Below are 20,127 nucleotides of genomic sequence, written 5' to 3'. Positions count from 1 at the left end.
TATTATTATTATTATTCCATAGTAATCGATTGTCGAGTTCACGCGCGTGACCATAGGTAACTAAACCTATGCGCGTGAACTCGACAATTGATTACTATGGACTTCGACCGAAAACAGGATGTAAATACAGGTATGTGCGCTGGCTGAAATAACATCATTTTTATTCGTATCTTTCACATCTACTGCAGTCAGATTCACCCGTGTTCACTCTGAAGGAATCACTCACATTGGCTGTGCACTTGTAATGACACATCAAGGATGTTAAGAGGCTAAAAGCAGGGTTAAAACTTGCCCCATTGAAGTCAACAGGGTGCAAATTTTAAAAAGAGGATAACACGGTGTAGGCAACACCGATTTTTGTCGTTGTTCTCTGTATTGACAGCACTCCAAATTTACAAAAAAATGTTAAATGTTAAAATTGACCGGAGTTCTCCTTTAATAAATGTGACTGAGTGAGAATTGTGACGATGGCACTTGATCATGTATTGTTATTTTACAGATGGATTGTATCACTTTGTTAGGTTACATATTATGGTTTGCGATTTAATTTGTTGTTAAGCGTTGTATTTTATAGCATTTGTTAAATTTTCTGACCATGAGAATTGCATTAATTGTATTTTATTTCACCTACAGAACCACATAATTCAGAGAGGTTCAGCGCTAACACCTTTGGAGCAATGCACAAAATGCTGCAGAAATGTTCACTGCCCTTTTTGTGACAGCAGTATTTTTAAACAGACAAAACGGGACAAATTGAATAATCACTATAATCACTGAATAATCATTAAAATCCACTTTAAAAAGGCACGACACCAGGTTGTTCATGGAGGTATGAACATCTGGAGTTATTTTTTAATATACAGTGGCAATAGATATTATTTTACATTTATCCATTTGGCAGACGCTTTTATCCAAAGCGACTTGCATTGCATTTCAAGGTACACATATTTAATAGTAGTCCCTTTGGAATTAGATGGTTTTCTGCATGATTTAGACAAAATATTAAATTATCTTCATTAACGTCTAAAGGTTACACAAACAATCCACATTAAAACTTAAGCTAACAAAACACAAACAATTATATATTTCTGTATTTATATTTTGTTAGAATAATATTTCATATCTATGAATGCATCCCATTAAACATGCAAACACATAGGATAAGTTTGAGTAGATGAAAGGTGCCTCAGAATTAACTCTATTTGTATGGAGTTTTGATTTATTTGATTTATTTTTCACTTGAGAATTATTGTTAAATGTGTGCCTGCATAACTTTTATAAGTTCGATTTTGTATTTTTATTTAATTACTATTATTTATTTGGAGCAATTAAATCAAATGTTCAAACGCTCAACCTTTGTTTTCATATAATTATTTTTTTTGTTTTAAGCTTTGTTCAATTTATATTGTTAATCATTTGACTTAACAAAACAAATGGATAAAGTATAATTTTAACTTTTAAAAAACTATTAACATTTGTTAATAGTAGTATATTGTATTTTGTTAATAGGACAAAACATAATTCTTATATTTTATCATATTTGAGATATTACGTTTTCAATTAAATCGTTTAATGCCTTGCTGCGCCCACTTCCGGCATCAGACTGACAGTCTGATGCAGCTGGCGCTGTCGTCCTCACACTGCTATGACGTATGGTTCTGCGGTTCTGCAGTTAGACCTATCTCGTGAAACCGGGCACATGTAACTTTGTTTTTGGCCCTCTAGCGGTTAAAAACAAAACTGCATGCATTTTGCAAAAGAACACTGGCTTGAATCCGAAACCGTCCACTCAGTGTTGCCAGATGTACGATAATTATCGTATTTGTACGATAATTTTGACCTCTGTACGATGTACGATCAATAATGGGAAAAATCCTATAATGTACGATAATTTCAGAACTGTGTGACACTTCAAATGATGGTCGTTGTAATCATAGGGTTTCTCATTGATCTAGCTGTTGATTCTACGTCTACCGGGATAAGAACGTATAGAGAGAGGGAGCGAGAGACCTTGCGTGTGTGTGCTAGTGTGCCTCACGAAGCGCATGTAAGGACTCAACCAATCAATTGTAAGAACCGAACCAACTAATTTGAAACACTTATACTTTTAAATTAATGAAAAAAACAAAAGTTATTATGACGATTGCCAGTCTGATATGGTAAAAAAAAAAAAAAAAAGTTGCAATTTGTTATACCGTATAATGATGATTATAATGATATGCTGGCCAAAGACCGATTATCCTACTGCTTATAAAATATTCACAACAAGTCTCAAAAGATATAAGTTAGAGTTTAGATGGAAAGGATCTCAAGCTGACTGACTAGCTGAAGACTGAGCTAAATCCAGACAGTACGTTATTACTTCCTTGAAAATAAATAAATTACAGCACAGCACTACAACAACTCATAATGAAATGACCCTTCACAATAGATAATGCTTCACAATTATTTGTTAGAGAGCTACCTATAGAAGTTTATCTGTTCAATAAAATAACTCACCTGTTGAGTAATAAAACACCATCGCTGCATCGTTTTTACAACATTTGAAATCCATCAGTCGCCATCTACGATAAGCCAAGTCAATGTTGATTCTCATTTTATTGTGAGCTCTGTCGCATTCTCTTTTTGCCAGCAGACTCTCCTCTGTTCGTTTTTAAAACGGGTAGGCTAACTTATAAGATTTAGCTGCATCGTGTCAGCCTTCTTGCTCGTTGTGACATCTAAACTATGCCACTCCCACACCATACACACGTCAAAGTGGCCGGAGCAACTTTTCTCTATACGGATTTTTTTTTTTTTTTTTTTTCTCTATTTACGGATATGACGAAACACACAAGGGCGAGTGACGTATGTACGCAATTTTCTGCGAAACCATCCAGACGGGTCTATGATATTGCACTTATAATAGGCTTACCATAGTGAATCAGGGTAAGACAAAAACACGTTTGGAAGAAGGATTGATGATGTATTGACTAAATGTTGTTAATTTTGAACAAAACAAAGTTTCATAGTCTACCTTCAGTTAAATTTACAAAAAGTTGGGTTAACTCAAGTGCATTTTTCTCAACGGATTGTGGAAGAGTAAACGAAAATTGAATTTAATCTTGAAACCTTAATCTTAAATACAAGGATTTTGTACAACGGTTTGTGATGACCTGGTAAAAGCCCAGAAATGTATCCAACAGTACCAGAATGGAATCTTCACGTGTTGTTTGCTTTTCACACGTTTTATCATTCTAGTATCTGGAGGTAGAGCTTATCTCTCTGTGAAGAAGAAATGCACCCAAACAAGTGGAGACAAAGAAGAGCAAAGAAAACATTTCCTCGGATGGGTAACCGGAGCTTCAAGCCACAGCCACAGCCCCCTATTCAGGAAGAGGACTGGGAAAAGGAGTTAGAGGAGATTTCACAACGCATAGAAAATGAGAATCAGCCTCCTTATGGTAATTTCATGTACAAAAAATGTTTTATAGAATCTCTGTTTCATAAATTTTATAATAAGCTATTTATGTCTGTATGCCTGCCTACCACAGATCCTGGAGATGACTTGATTACAGAAGAAAAGGAGATGTTTCATTGTAACGTCCAGAATGGCCCAAGCTCAAACCAGGGACACTACAGCCCAGCAGTTCACCACATTAAACCTGTCAAATGGGTCCGCATTGTTTATACCGTAGTGGCCGACCAGTTTGCTGATGCCGAAGTATAAGGATGTTAGCTCTTTGTTAAAAAAATATGTGAAATTAGTTGGTTTATAAACTACTGAGCTCAGGCCAGTGTTGTTTTAAGTAATTTTGTTGTTTTGAATGACCTCTCAGTATTTCATGTTAATTTATATAGATACGTTGAACAAATCATTGCTGAGCATTACATTTTACCAATTTATTTCATTCATTCACTTCTGCCAGTTGAAGCATATTTATGTTTTAATTAATCTTAGTCTAAGCACAATTTTGAATTTCATTACAGTACATCTATAAAATAATGCATTACAATGTTAAGGTTAAAACAAAGTAACCGGAAGGGATTGTGTTCTTGTTTAGTGTTAAAAACATTAAAGAATGATTTGAATTGAACTGAAAATTAGCTTTTTGTACAATTTGTGCAATATTATTTCACAGGAGTGTCCACTAGGTGGCAATATAGACTCAATCTTCAGGATAGATTTGTCCTTGAATTAAGCATCAGTACCTATTATAGTCTAGTTAGTTACAGCTCTTCTGATAAAATGATGAGTGACCGTTTCAAGTCAGCTTAGCATGATGCAATAGTGTTTGAACATGAAACCTGATACAATGGTGTTAAATCAAAATGAATGGTTTAAACAAAGTGAACAACATAAAAAAATATATATTTTTTGAGTGTACATGTAAAATAAACTTGACCAAATTAGGCAAATGCAATATATATATGACCTTGATTTTTACCTGTATACCAGGTTTTAAAAAACCTGTATATATATATAAATTACAAACTTTCAAAATTTAACTTTCATCTGAAAACAGCCTCCTCATTATCTCAATTTTGATCCGTTATGGCAGTGAAGAAACTTCATAATCTTGACCAGTTTGATGTGCTTAAAAAATGTTGCACACAGTCAGTAACACAAATGTTTTGATTTTATTTAATATTTTGAACATACCCTCATATCTACTGGGGTTTAGTGCAGCTGGCTTTTTGGGCAAAAGTGCAACAGAGACTTAATTTTGGAAACATTAGGCCTGTGATGTTTAGAAATACCTGGCAAGTGCAAAGGCATGTTTATTGGTACAATAGTTTATTTCCTAACAGAAATCAACTATAAAATGATGCAATGCTGTTCTTTTGTGAACAGTGCAGGCCTTCCAACTAGGCCAGACTTTTTGCACAGTCACGATGGTGCATGTTTCAGTTTAAATGCTATTTGAATCAATTATAAATGGGTTGTTTGAAGTACTTAATGGCTTTTTTTCAGGAGTCATGTGTGACTTAGATGCTTAAATGAACATGTCTCAAAGATCAAAGTGTCCATTATTAAATCTAAGTTCAAAACCTATCTGTTCGATATGGCTTTTAATGGTTGAAGCACTCTGAATTCTTGTCTTATGTTTACCGCATGTTTATTATGTTATGTTATGCTTTACTGCTTTGTATTTTTATCCTTGTGTTATTGGTGTTTTTGAGTCATTTTTTTTTTTTGTAAAGCACATTGGTCAACTCTGGTTGTAGTAAATAGTGCTATATAAATAAAATTGCCATTGCCATCAGTAGACTATCATAGCTGTTGGCAGGTTGACTGCAGTTCGCAGGCAGACCCGTCAGAGGGTGGTGTTCTACATGCCTGTGTCCCTGAGATGTTGAGATGCAGAGTTTGTGCGCATGGAGCCGTGACGCTTGTCTCCATCACTGTCTAGACCAGCACCAGGCAGCTGTCTGGGTCAAGCTATAGACTCCTTGCTACCCACACTGACTGTATAGAGTGTGAAAAGGATGCTGAAGGGGGATAGAAGGGAAGAGAATTCAGAATACACAATCCGATTCTTTGTGCTAGTTTCATTTATATCACTTTCATTAGAGTCAGGTTGTGTTTTGGGAGGCACGTATTGTTTGTGATTTAGGGATGTCATATCGGTTACCAAAAGTATTTACCAATATATAAATTCAAGGAATACATTGAATGGAATAAATTGCATAGCAAACACAAACAGTTATTTTAAATTGAAATAATGTTTCAGAATATTACAGATTTTACTGTATTTTTGATCAAATAAATGCAGCCTTGGTAAGCATAAGAGACTTCTTTCAAAAACATCCTAATTATTCCAAACTTTTGAGCTGTAGTTTATATTGTCTATATTGCCATAATCTGATGATTTCTCAATAATAATCTATTAATTACATAGTTCTGGCATGAAATTCTGAATGGTGCAGGGCAGGCTGATAGGTCTTTAACTTATTGGTAGCAATCATGTCGTTATCTACATAGCACAAGCTGATTGGTTGCTGTCTAATCAGTGGCCAATGAACTTCCTGCTCAAACATTCAAATACTTGCCAATGTTTGCTGTTATGTCTGCAGTGCTTTCAGAAACCCTCCATCCCCCCAGCGCCACCTGTATAGATCTGCTACTGGGTTAATTCATGTATGTTACATGTGCAGCAGCAGCAGCAGCAGCATGTCTTACATGCTCACAGCAATGTCTGTGAAGGTATTGGCAGTAGCAAGTCTCGGTACTGAGCCATCTCCATTACCATGCCGATCTCTATTACCATACCAATCTCACGAGAGTTGTCATGACAGAACTCTGTTAAATGTTAAATGTTTTGCCATTTTTAAAATGAAAATCAGTTTTTCATATTGTACTCTATAATGTTGTGATGCCTAAGATCACTTGTATGCATTTAAAATGTTTTTTTTTATGTAATTTTAGAATAAATAGTATAAAATATTAATGGAGTGGTTTATTGAATATAACATGAAAAAAAAAAGTTATCATATCTGCTAGAATTTTAAAGTGGGTATGAAATCAAAATTGACCATTCTAATTTTTTAATAGAAGTTTGCACTGTCTATTATTAATTATTTATATGTGCGCACCATTATTATTATTATTTGAAATTTCACATGCCCTCTTAATCTTTCATCAAAAACATTCGTCAAAAACGAAGCCGGGATATAGTCCTTCACCAAACGACAATGATACAATAATTTCTTGATGGAGAAAATCAAGTCCTGTCCTGATACATTTTTTTCTCATTTGAGAAGCCATTTCACTCTGATATACATCACAGTAAGGGAAGAAAGGACAATTTCCATTTCAACTGTGTTGTGCTGTCCAGAGCTCTTACTCTAGATGTTACAGGCTGACTTTAATCGGCAGGCATGAACCAACATCCTCATTTTTAGGATTACTTAGACTTTAGATAAAGGGCCTTTCGTCCCACATGTACTTAACTGCGTTCTTTTTGAGAAGGTGAGTATGTGAGAATGCCCTCTTGTTTTAAGAATATACTTCAGTCATAAATCTTCTAACTTGATGTGTCAGTCCTGAGGCTAACAATTTTTTCTTTTTTAATGACTATGTCATTAAATTCTTCTGGGAATATTATCTTGGTGATAGAGTGGAATTGTTAGTTGGTAGTTCTAGTTCCCTTTTTCTGACATCATCAGTTCCTGTCTTTTTATGATTCCAAGCAGGGTTCCGTTCCGTTCTGTTCCATTGCTTCATGACATCATCTCCTCTCTGGATTCGACAATAAATGTCCATAGTCTGTCTCTGGCACACTTTTTGGCCTGCTTTGCACAGCAGACATAGCAACAGGATTTGACCCAGAATCCAGGACAACTCATTGCAAGGTCACTCCTCTCGATGCAGTGCTGAAAGGTGTGGGCAACCTTCTAAATTCACAAAAGACAAAAGAGATCTTTGGGTGTGTGCATGTATTAGAATGAAATAAAAAGAAAAATGCATAGGGAGGTGGGTGTGCACACCTGTGAGAAAGAAAGATAGAAACCAACATCAAATTGCTCCTCTTAATTTATCCCTGTCATTTTAGTTTTTTAATAGAATTCAGTCTTATAGAGAATATTTCAAGATAATTTATATAAAGGCATTTGCAGGTGATAGGAGGACGATGTCTGTCATGATAGTTCAGGCAAGTTAAATATGCTATAAATAAACTATAGTGTGCTCATGTGTAAATGTGTTTCTTTAGATCAAGTGATATACTTTGGTGTTTTTCGAAGACAAAGCAATCATAGGTGAAAAGCATCAATGAGTTTGGGAATAAACATTTCAATATTTGAAAGGAAAACATTTTTTTTTTTAAAAGTGGTCCAACCAACATGCAGGGATATATAACCCATAAAACAGGAAATTATATCTGAGGACCCTCATGAGTGGTTGTCAAGTCAATAACTAAACTAATATTCATGTGGCGTGACAACCCAGATCCTATTTTTGAATTAATACTTTGTGATATTTGTAAAATAATAATAATAATAATATATACTTTAGGTAACACTTTACAATAAGGTTCATTAGTTAACATTAGTAAACTGCCTTAGTTAACATGAGAATGAAATCAAGCGTATAGCGTTAGTTCTGGCAGGTCACATTAGTCAAGCTCACATCAGCTGACTCTCAGCTGATCCACATCTACCTATAGGAATACGACGCCTATCACCGTATACATATATAAGCTCCTTCAGTATTAACAGCAGCTATTGTGTTTCTCAGGAGCTAATTACCCTCCTCCATCCCCAGCTCCTCCTCTCGCCCAGTCAGGATTTGGCATTCTGATTCCCCTTGAATCAGAATAAATTCTCGAATTATGTTGTACTTTGTTGTATGTTGTACTAAAATCTTGAATTAAATATATTTGCAAACATTCATGTTGGTTCTGTTCTGTTTACCCCAAGGGGGGTTATTGCTGCTCTCCCTGCTAATGCAGTTAATGCTCTCTGAACTAACATGAACAAACAATGAACATCTGTATTTTTATTAACATGAATAAAGATTAACTAATACAGTAACAAATATATTGCTCATTGTTAGTTCATGTTAGTTAATACATTAACTAATGTTAACTAATGAACCTAAGTGTTACCATACTTTATATAATTCTTAATCATGTTTGATAATGATTAATAAGGTGTAAGGACAATATCAAAATATAAATTTCGATAGTGGTATAAAGGTTTTTCAAAACCATATGAAACCAACATAAATACAAAGGACGCTCTCAGTTCATATCTCTGTGTATCCAAATGAGCAAACATTGCAACTTGAGGATGTTACCCAAATGGAAGAGATGACCTAACCCACTTACTGTACCCACTTGATGACAAGTGTTTTTTGCCCTAGAGAAATTATTCAGGGGTCCATTAAATGGTTGCTACCGTCTTAATATCTATAAAAGTTCTTTCCAGAGGATACAAATTCCCTGAGAAACACAGTTTGGTTTAACTTAATGTTCAGTGGGTGTAAGTGATCCTTGTGTCCAGGTCATGAGTCTGGCTTTCCATGGAAATGCCTCGGGACCCGGAGTAGCAGAGTGGTCCAGGCTTGAGTTTCTGTATCATTTATACAGGTGGAGAAAATAGAACCTGTGCCTCCTCTAAATCTGTCACCTCTGGCTCAGAGCCATGAGAGAGAGGAGCACAGGACAGAGAGAGAGAGAGAGAGGGAGGGAGGGAGAGAGAGAGAGAGAGAGACAGAGAGAGAGAGAGAGAGAGAGAGAGAGAGAGAGAGAGAGAGAGAGAGAGAGAGAGAGAGAGAGAGAGAGAGAGAGAGAGAGAGCATGGCAGCAACAAACAAGGGAAAAGAGAGATGGACTTAAAGACCTCAGTTGTAAACAAACTGATATTCTGTAAAAATGCCACAAAACTGTAGATCCAGGACATGTGATATGTATTGAGAGATGCCGAACTACATAGTCACTTGTGGTTGGTAACTTCTAATTTTACCCTGCCCTTCTTGACGGTTGAGTGGCAAACATATTCCTAAAGAAGGGATCGTGTGTTCACGTGAAACATTGTTAAAAGTCCAATCATACCAAACTTTTGCTTAGGAAGGATTATAGGTAAACACATGTCTCTTACCTTCTCCTGACCCCTACAATTTCACCAGTTTGTCTGCTGGTTTCACTAAAAGTGTCTTGGGCAAGAACGTTTTGACAGTACTTTAAAGTATAGTGGCCACTTGAGAGTTGAGTGGGGAATGACAGATATGCGCTTCCTCTTTCACCTACATTTCTTAGACATCATTCACAAGACAGTCTGTTCCATTGTGCTGAAAATGACACTGTCGAATGAACCTTTGCCTGGATGAATCTATAAAATAGCTGACCAAACTGATGCACTACTGTATACCCTAAAAGACCATTTTGGGGGATTTTAGGATATTACAATAGGAAGTTAAAATGACCTTGACATGAATTCTACCCTCATAATCATATAAACACACTCATCAAGCGATAATGTACAGTCAGCAAAACATTATCAAAAAATAAACCCCATTAGGATGATCAGGACTCCAACATGAAGAGAAATAAGTTATGTTAGGGTTGTGTTGGGGATATATGAGTCACTACACAGCGTTCAATGCTCTTTAAATCAGGAGCTCCCTAAAGTTTACAGTAACCAATTTTGGACATCTGGAACAGAGATATACAGTATATGGTATGGAAATAGAAGTTAATGATGATGTCTGTTGGGATTCAATATGGGCCAATCTTAAATTTGTTTTTGTTTTTTAAAACCTAACCATCAATTAATTCACTACAAAATGATTAATATGATGTATCTCAACCCTAGAAGGTGTTCTAACTTTAGTTAGTGTGTAATGTTGCTGTTTGAGCATAAACAACATCTGCAAAGTTACAACGGCCAAAGTTCGAAGCAAAGGAAGATATTTGCTTTTAAGAAAAAAAATTTAAGGACTACAACAAACGGCTGGTAGGGACTACATGACATTCCTCCCAGGTTAGTGACATCACTAACCCTAAAATTTACATAAACCCTGCCCCCGGGAACACGCAGTCCATGTTGAGAAGAGGAAGAGTTGTTGAGTAGAGCACATTTGTGAGTCTGCTCAAGCTGTCGCATCGTCTTTTCACATGCAATACAGTACGTAACACAAATGCAATAGCATGTAACTCTGTAGGCATCTTACAACAATTCCCACATGAGCGATTTTATAGATTATCATTATCATTCATCAATTAACCATTCAGAAACGTCCTGTTGCATTCTACATGTTGTCACTTCTTCTTGAGTCTCTCCATCATTGTCCGACTCCAGTTTAAACATAAAAGGCAGAACAGTTTCTGACATTTTAGTGCTTGTCTGCCTGAGGTAATCAGACACACACACACACACCCACACACGTACGCGCACACACACACACACACACACACACACACACACACACACACACACACACACACACACACACACAAGCTCTTGTAGCTCCACTCTCTGTGCCGGGAGCAGCAACTCATTTAAATGCTCACCCCTGAAAAGTGACAATTTTAACATGCTGTAAAAATAATTGGTGGGGTATTTTGAGCTAAAACTTCACATACACACTCTGGGGACATCAGAGACTTATTTTACATCTTGTGAAAAGGGGCATTTTACCATCCATTTAAGGAAGCTTTCCTCATTGTCGAATTGTAATTTCTGCTCGGGAGATTTGGAATTCAAGCATCAATTTTGGGATTGTCCTGAAGTTAATCATTTTTGGAGACAGGTATATTACTCTGAAGGACATTCTGGAAACTGACATATCATGCTGTCCTAAACTGTTGCTTTTAAATGATGACTTGAAAAAATTGTTATTCTCTGGATTAACTGCAGCTAAGAAAATGCTTGCCTTACATTGGAAACCTCCACACTCTTGAGCTTGATCACACTAGATGTATTCTTTCCTAGACATTGTGAACATGGAGCTATCAAGGATGCACAGGGTCACTCAAAAAACTATATTAGCAAAAATTAAGAACTTGCTGTAAAAAAATACATGTTTTAAATGTCTTTACACTGTATTGTGGATTTTTTTTTTTTTTATGTTGTAGATTGTCTATGATTGTGCCTAATGTTTTAGGGAGTGGGAAGGGAGAGAGGGGGGTTTATATGATCGCCGTGGGTGGGTGGGTGGGATGGCTTTTTTTCAAAAAGAGTTCAGTGTATTGCACTTTATTTCTATTAATGTATGTCTTATAATACATGTAAATGCAATTCTTAATAAAAACATTATCACAAAAAAGGAGCTCCCTAAAGTTTCACATTGACAAAAATTGTCTATTTGGATGCCCTGCAACTCCATCAAACACAGACAATGCTTTTCATTGTCTTTATTTCAGGCAACCTTCATAAAGCACTGTGCAAAGACTACTGGGTATATTGTTGTAATGTTCTGAACATTGATTCGGTTCCCAATGTGCATGTGGAGTAGCCTACGCATGTGGAGGTACAACTGATACAGCAACTGCCCAATGTGTTTTGTTATGCAGCAAGCAGTTCAGCAAACGTGAACGTTAGTCCAAATCAATGCGTGTCTGTGTTTTCTTTAATAATTTGCTAAAACAATCACAATTTCCTTCTCTACTTCCTGAGAAGAGATGTTCTGTATCAATGTACACTTGTTCCTGTGCTGTTTGCAGTGGCTTTCAGACTAAATATATTTACATTTACATCAGCAAACATTTTTATCAAAACTAACTTTCAAATGAGGAACATTACAAACAATTTGTGAAAAACTTATCAAATAAATAAATGGACAAAATAGTTTGAGTTAACAATTGTATAATTATGTGAGAAACAGTATGATACTGGAGGGATGAAACTACAGCTGTATATGCAATCAGTTGTCTGTGAAAATTGTTAATTTATACAGTTTAGTGGTTATTCTACAAAAATATTTGAATGCAGAATGCTGTGATCGACCAATCAGAATGAAGTATTCCAGTGTTATGAGTATGATTTGGCAAAACATAGCAGTAGTATGTTTTCAGCAGAAACCAATACAGTGTGAGTTTGAATGTTATTATCTTGCAGTATGTTGCAGATAAATACAAAACAAAGATAACAAATGTGACCCTGGATCACAAAACCAGTCACAAGTCGCATGGGTATATTTGTGGCAATAGCCCAAAATACATTGTATGGGTCAAAATTATCAATTTTTCTTTTATGCCAAAAATCATTAGGATATTAAGTAAAGATCATGTTCCATGAAGATATAAAAAATATATATTTTTGTGAGTGAATGCAGCACAATCGTGAACATAAATGGATAACTTTAAAGGCGATTTTCTCAATGTTTAGATTTTTTTTGCACCCTCAGGTTCCAGATGTTCAAATAGTTGAATCTCGGCCAAATATTGACCTATCCTAACATTTAAATTTACATTTACATTTAGTCATTTGGCAGACGCTTTTATCCAAAGCGACTTACAAAGCAGGACTAGATTAAGCGAATCATCATGAAGAGGCAAAAACCAAAGCTACGCAAGGAGTGCTCAAGATACAAAGTTCAGGCATTATTCAGAGTAGCATAAGCCCGATAAGTGAGGTTTTTAGAGGGAAAGGGTAGGTTTTTTTTTTTTTTTTTTTTTTTTTTTTTTTTTTATGTGGTTAAGTGCTCACGGAAGAGATGGGTTTTCAGATGCTTTTTGAAGGTTGTCAGGGATTCAGCATTCCGGATGAGGGAGGGGAGAGTGTTCCATGGAACTGTGAATGAGAATGTTCTGGAAAGTGATTTTGTGGCTCTCTGCGATGGAACCACGAGACGTCGCTCGTTGGCCGATCGTAGGCTTCTGGTAGGGATGTAGACTCGTAGGAATGAGTTAAAGTAGGAGGGAGCTGAGCCTGTGATAGATCGGTAAGCAAGCGTCAATGCCTTGAACTTGATGCGAGCAGCGAGAGGTAGCCAGTGCAGAGAGATGAACAGAAGAGTGACGTGGGCCCTCTTGGGCTCGTTGAAGACAAGACGAGCTGCAGCATTCTGGATCATCTGTAGAGGTTTAGTTGCACTTGAAGGAAGACCGGCCAGAAGAGCATTGCAGTAGTCAAGCCTAGAAATGACCAGGGCCTGGACGAGAAGTTGTGTTGCATGCTCAGTTAGGAAAGGCCTGATCTTCCTGATGTTGTGCAGTGCAAACCTGCATGATCGAGCTGTCTTTGAAATGTGATCTGTGAAGGTCAGCTGGTCATCAAACGTTACTCCAAGATTTCTGACCGTCCTTGATGGGCTAACAAACCATACATCAATGGAAAGCTTATTTATCCAGCTTTCAGATGATGTATAAATCTCAAGTTCAAATAATTGACCCTTGTGACTGGTTTTGTGGTCCAGGGTCACAAATGATAAAATCCTTTGATTTGGTATTTCATGTTCTCAGTGTTGTATTGCTGATGGCAGTGTTGTATCAAGTCACAAAATAGATGAATATGTACCCTTTAACCAATACAAAAATAGTTTTACATAATGAAGAAGTTTTATGTTTTTAAGTCTCAACTAAAATCTGCATTAAACAGCCTAATGGTTTTGGTTGAGGATCTGTAACACAAAGGTTGCATTTCAATGCCAGGTAGGTTGACTCCTGAACTCAAGAGAACTTCCCCCTGTCTCGAATCTTCCTTTGTAGAAGTTAATTCCCCCTATCAAAAGTGTATATATATATATATATATATATATATATACAATGGATTAAACATTTCTGATAAATAATTAAATAATATTCACAGGTCAAAATGTGTTTAACTGTTTGGAAAGGAGTAGCTTAAGCACTGGAAAACAAGTAGATAGCAGGGAAACTACAAATACCCTTGCCAACCATTGCCACACTTTTTTCCAATAATTTTGCCAAAGTTTTGAGTACAGTTTTGGCCACCGCTTTATAATGAATAGATAATGTATTTGTCCCTTTTAGGCAGTTTTTCAACCTCAATTTAATCTTTAAGTTTGGTCAGATCTTAAAATTTAGACTAGTAAATGAAGGTTTTTTTTAAAGCTACCAACAGATTTGCCAAGTTTATGTAGGTGTTTTGAGGTAGATCCCATCCTTGCCTGTAGGATCCCGCCACTGTGACAAGTTTGAACTGCCGCCCGTGTTTGATGTTGGAGACTTGTTGTAAGATGATGAGTCATCAAAGCTTGTCTTTGCTCATATCTTGCATGCAGACTCCTCGTCTCAGGTTCATATACTGCACAAATTAGAGTGTGCTTTATAGTGTTGTTTTATCCGTTGTGGAATGCTACACCTACTGTAGATCAGGTACTTATTTTCAATTCACAAAAGCACAATTTTTAGGCAATGTTTTTCCTTTGTCAGGCATAGAGCAAGTCCACTATAGCTGCAGTGGTATAATATGCACATACTTTTGCAGAGAAAGCATCTCTGGGTGCCATGGGATAACTTTAACTCAAAATTGCATCACGGATGAACACATACTTGTTCACAGAGTCCTTTCTGGGTCTTGATGTGACCTTATGTAACTGGGTCTTGATGTGATGTCATGTAAATATCTGCATCCCAAACTAAAATAACATCCCCCAAAAAACCTGACAATTATATTGAGGAATATACAATAAGCTTTAAAATTAAACTGCTCAGTGACAACTTCACGGAATTTATGACATATTGCTATAATGGCAATATTATTTGTGATTAACTCAAGTTGTAGGCCTATTTGAAAAGTTATGTGGATTTTTGTTGTTGTTGTTGTGTTATAGTCTGGAATGATTATACCTATGATCAATCAACAAACTAAAACTTAATTTATCCATATATAACATAGATTTACTAAGAAATGAACTGATCAGAAATGAGACCAGATGAGAATCTTGACAAACCACTAACTTACCACTAAATTACCTTGAGCAAAAAAAGAAAACAGCATAGATCCCACAATGAATAATTATTTTATATGATTGTAACAGTCAAGTACATTTGTGAATGATTTGGACTCTGGACTGCAGGGAGATGTTTGTATGGTGTGTTTGTTGTTATAGGTGGACAGTTGGCTTACTGTAACTCCACTGGGAGTACTAGACGTGGGAGGCCTGCGTAGGGAAGAAAATCAAATTGACCAACTCTTGATCTGTAATAGTTTTGGTATGTGTTCCTGACAAGCCTGTGATTCGGTGACCCACTGACGGCTCTGTGATGTGGTGGAGATCTGGTCTTAATAGGCAGTCTTCTGGTTTTTTGTGGTTTTCAAAACCCAGACAGGATGGCAAGAGACCCCAGCATTGACTCAGTTTTGGTTCGATGCTGGAAAGCGTGATTAGTTTCCCGCAATTGATCTGCTTTGTGTTGTTGTGGAGGGAACTGATCCCAAGTCAGTTATTTATTTGAATAAGAGCTTTTATTCTTGGATGACTCATGGAGGAGATGATGTGGTTAAATCATTAGGAATCTGCACACTGTTAAACCTGGCTCAGTTATTTTGGTTAGGTTACCCAAGTATGCATTCAACATGGAGGAAATATTCTTCGACTTAGTCATTAATCAGCAGACTATATTAAGTCTGTAACTTCTCTTATCCATATGAGACTCCTCATCAGCGCTTGTTATATTATTAGATCTTAAGAGCCCTTTGTCTCATCTTAAAGTATAGGGCACAGGTGTTTTCCAATGTTTGAATAGTCAAGCACTTCTCTCTCAAGCACTCTTTCCATTCCGCTAATAATACATGACCGCGCACACAACCCCGCTTTCTTCTTTGGCTGTCTTGTTCTCTCTCTCTCTCTCTCTCTCTCTCTCTCGTCTTCCTTGACCTTTTCTCCTGAATGTTGATTGTCTGATGAGTGTTAATGTGTTGGCCCACAGGCATTTGTCATTTCAAAACCATCTGACTGTTGTACACTATCTAGCTATTGGAGACTGGCAAAAACGGCTGCTCAATGCTCCCAGTCAGCGGAAAAACTAACTAGTAGAGAGGAGCTGAATGATCCTCAAGAGAGACCCATACTAGAGTCTTCAGGGAGGAACACTGCTAAACAGCACAGCAATAGTGGCAATTTCATGCTCTTATGAAACAGATTTTTGTAAGATGTTTTGCAAAGTAGTTCATAACATGCTCTTTGTGTGCGCTTCCAAGAGTCTGGTCATTTGATGAAAGGGAATCTCATATGGGATTCTTGGTACTAATGCTTAGTTGGCCCATAGAATTGCTGCTTCAAACACCCATAGCCTTGGTTTTGTGCTTGTGCAAACTTGTTTCATAAAAAAAAACTTATTTAAGCCAGAACATAATTTTGATGTATTGTGTGTCCACGTTAGAAATGGGAAACTTGATCATATAGTTCAATGACATGACGCTCACTTTCTTTTGGATCATTTTAATTTATTTAAAAATACATTCAAAATGCAAATTATACATAAAGTGACTGAAAGATACCCCTTGATGGATGTTATTCATTTCTAAATAAAAATTAATCTCAAAAGAATTTTGTTGCAAAAATGACAGGGTGATACAACTGATGAGAAAGAAAAGAAAAAAGAATATATATATATATATATATATATATATATATATACTTGAAAACAAAATAATTTGACCAACAAAGTCATGTAGTGATAACAAAAATTATAAAATGTCTGTCCGTCAAGATAAGTCACTATAATTTGGTGAATGTGATTTTGCCAAGTTTCTGACAGTATCAACATATTTTGTTGATCCTGGAACAACATTTCTGTCTGAAAATGTAGTACTAACCCTATCCCTAAACCTAACCCAACCCACAACTTTTCCCTAAAATCAGAGGGTAATGATAGATGAATAACAATGCATGATGTAGAAGAACCTAACCCATGGTTTTATGCCTTAAACTTGACAGAAACTGGAAACAGGAATGTTTGTTTGGAATGTTGTTCCAGGATCAACAAAGATGTTGATCCAGGAACATACTTGGTGAAATCACGCTCACCAGATAATTTGATGTCAAAAGCAAGAATAGTTCATTTCAGTCTAAATTCTGAAGTTTAAATTCAATATTAAACCATTATGAATAAGAATTTGTACGTGTCATAATTAACCCTTTTGCCCATAATAACTAACTACCACATTTTCCTTATGAGAAAGTATATTCCTTAAAATAGTATTTTTTTTTTTTTTTTATCTTTTAATGTGCCCTGTTTGGAAAAATTAGACTGCATTATGTCTTTGTGTTTTAAACATTGAGGATGGATGGATTTGGTCGCATGTTTAAGCTATATGAGAAATTTGAATAAGCTTCATTCATTTTCTTGATTAAGATCCCTCCTCCACACAGAAGTGCTGAGAATGCACCTCTGATAATGCAGTATCTAAACGGAGGAATCCACAGACATTAACCTGAAGAGAATCATGAGTGTGCTGACTGGGGAACGCAGCTTGCTGCAGGCTGTTTGAGTTAACAGTCATTCTTTTTATTACATAAAACAGTCATCATTTCCTACCAAAAAAAGAAGCTTATAACAATCTGGTATAGTAAATTATACACAGACAAAATAATAGTAAAGTGAAATGCTTTAGATATGTGTGTTCATTGTTTCTAGCAGCCTTTCAATGGTCCTAAAACTAAAATACACTAAAAAGAAGTTGCTACAGTAGAACAATGAACCATTGTTGGACAGGATGAGCTGTCAGTTTAACTAATTGATTTAGTACAATTAAATATAAATAAAAAGAACACATTCCAAACGAGCAATTCAACCATGTAGGCTTTTCAGTAGGCTTTTTTTCTTTTTCTTTTTTTTTCTTTTTTTACAATGTCTATTCAATGATTTTCTCATTATTTCTTAGCAAATGTTTATATATTAAATTAATTGAATTAATTATTTAAAATTTATTGTTAAGAGGAAAACCCCTTGAGATGTGACATCTCATTTTTGAGGGGACCTCAAGAAAAACATACTTCACGTACATACATATACATACTAACAGAACAAAGACAAAAGCTCTCCATCACTCCAAAACCACTCTTCCCAAATCCAACCATTAGACATTAGACAATAAACAGTTAAGGTCATTCATATACACAATTGAGAAGAAGTTGTGAAAAGAGGAGATAGATCTAAAAGACCTAGGTAAACCATTCCAATCAGAAGGGGCTTTATATTTAAAGGCTCTCCTCCCACTTTCTTTGGATATATTTGGTACAGAAAAAAAAAGATGGTCAGTGTCTCTTAGGCTGTTGGATGGTTGATATGGAATCAAGTATTGTTTCAGAGGATGGGTAGTTTGAGAAAATGCATTTGTGAACAAACTGCATCCAGTGAAACTGTCGTCTAGCATTTAGTGAAAGAAGATTCAATGACTAATACATTTGACAGTGATGAGTTCTAAATGGACACCTCAGAACAAATCTGCAGATACTATTATAAATCCCATTCAAAGGTTTAAGATTGGTTATGGCTGTGTTCCGATAAACAACATCCTCATAATCAATTATAGGCAATAACAGTTGAGTAATAATTTTCTGTTTAGAATAAACAATAAACAATAATCTGTTTTGTAAAACAATTAATTGAGCGGTATAACATTCTATAACATCCATTAGACCTGTTGTTATCTTGTGCAGAAAAAAATAGCATTGGTAAATATTGTAAGGGCTGCTGTTGTAGAGTGTTTAGGTCTAAATCCAGATTGACTTGGAGATGTAATTATTTAGTATATCATGTAATTAATTCTATAAGTTTATATATATATATATATATATATATATGTATATATATATATATATATATATATATATATATATATAATTGATCGACAACCCAAGTTTGATTATTACAATTTTTCAAAATGGAAAACAATTTCTGAAACTTTTTTTTCTCGAAACTCGAAACTATTTTAACTCTTCTAAAAATTGTGTTTTTGCATAACACTACACACAATGCATCAAGTGATTAGCCATACACACACACCAAACTACACACAGTTGGAAAATGTAAAATGCTTCTTTCTTGCTTGTTCAACTTGCAGTGGTGTACAGGAGTTTGTCATAGCACTCGCATGTTTGTGCACAAATACAGTACATGCACAATAGTTGCACAATGGATGAACTTTACAATTATTGAACTGAACCGAATCCTCACTGAACTAACCTGAACTGAATAATGACACTGTTGGCTTGTTAGAGCTTGAATTTGTTATACTATTGTGAAGCTGCTTTGAAAAAAATATTTATTGTATAAAGCGCAATAGAAATAAAGGTGACTTGACTTGACTTGTATGCATAATAAGTATATATATTTACAAAATAAACAGAAATTCAAGGGTGAACGTTTTTTGATTTAAGTGATTATAAGTAATCAACTTATATTTACACTATAAACAGAAATGCAAGGGGTACAAGTGTAATTCTTCTTGAAAACATTGAGAATTGATTTCTAAAGTGCATGATCATTGGGTGTAGGTAATCAGTAAGTGAATGTGTTCCCCAAATGAAAATAAATTGCTGTTAGTTTTGAACTATGTCTAATGTAGAGAACTGTGTTTAGTGTTTTGCAAAAAGTATATTTTACAATCACAAAATGAGTGTAAAGCAAATAATGTGCTTGTAGTTTTGCAGACTTGGTCAGATGATTAGGAATGAGTGAATGTTTTCCCTGAGTGGGCGTAAAGTACCACGTTTAGTGTGTAAGCAATAAA

This window comes from Abramis brama, assembly GCF_963993115.1.
Source record: "Abramis brama genome assembly, chromosome: 11".
In the NCBI taxonomy this organism is placed as follows: Eukaryota; Metazoa; Chordata; class Actinopteri; order Cypriniformes; family Leuciscidae; genus Abramis; species Abramis brama.
The sequence above is the reverse complement of the archived record's forward strand: the minus strand, read 5'-3'. Positions refer to the sequence as shown.